The 764-nt window shown below is 47.4% G+C and overlaps 1 long non-coding RNA gene across 1 annotated transcript in view; it reads left to right on the top strand.

The window, feature by feature from the left end:
• LOC104876982 overlaps positions 1–764 on the top strand; it is a 12,584-nt gene that overhangs the window by 985 nt on the left and 10,835 nt on the right. The window lies entirely within an intron of this gene.

The following is a 764-nucleotide window of genomic DNA, read 5'->3' as shown; positions in this document are numbered from 1 at the left end:
TTACTGCAGAGAACCTACATCCCTGGCCCCCCCATTTCTTTAAATAGGGTCTCACTAAGTTGCCTAGACTGGGTTTAAAGTTACAATTCTCCTGCCTCAGCCTTCCTCAGTGCTGGGATTATAGGCATGCACCACTATGCCCGGCTTCACTGATTTCTTCAACATCTTTTTCCTGAAATTGTCTCCATGTTCCAATTTTTTTGTATGTTTGCTTGTTTGTTTGTTTGGTACCCGGGATAGAAACCAGGATCTTGAGAACCACGCCTGCTCCCGACCCAGCAGCCATCGCTTAAGCACCAGGAAGGTAGCCGCGCGGGCGCCCCTGAACCCCCATAAGCCCCCGCCGCACTCTCAGACCTCCTGACTGTGCAAGTCTTTGGACCCACTCTGCAAAGACAGAGGTGGTCATCAAGGGTATTTTTCTGAGTTCCCAACTTTGAACATCTTTAAAGAAAGGGCGGGGAAACCTGTAATAGAACGTTGCGGAGTTCAACCATTCAGAAGGATGGGGAACTCAATCTGGGCCTTGCGGCCCGAGGTCAGTCAGCGTCATGGGGTTCAGCAATCAGCTAATTGAGATCGGGGGTCTTCCATCCTTGCTCTGTCTGAGCCATTAAATTGTTAATATACTATATTGAAAAGTTTGTTCACTGCAGACATGTTCTGGAGTGCTTCTTGATTTCAATTTAATTCAAATGATTTAAGGGCGATAGACTAGTGACTACCACAGGTGGTCAGTGTCCAAGTTGTGCTTGATCTTAATG

Source organism: Fukomys damarensis, unplaced genomic scaffold (genome assembly GCF_012274545.1).
Source record: "Fukomys damarensis isolate Sample0158 unplaced genomic scaffold, DMR_v1.0_HiC HiC_scaffold_23, whole genome shotgun sequence".
In the NCBI taxonomy this organism is placed as follows: Eukaryota; Metazoa; Chordata; class Mammalia; order Rodentia; family Bathyergidae; genus Fukomys; species Fukomys damarensis.
The sequence above is the reverse complement of the archived record's forward strand: the minus strand, read 5'-3'. Positions and strand labels throughout refer to the sequence as shown.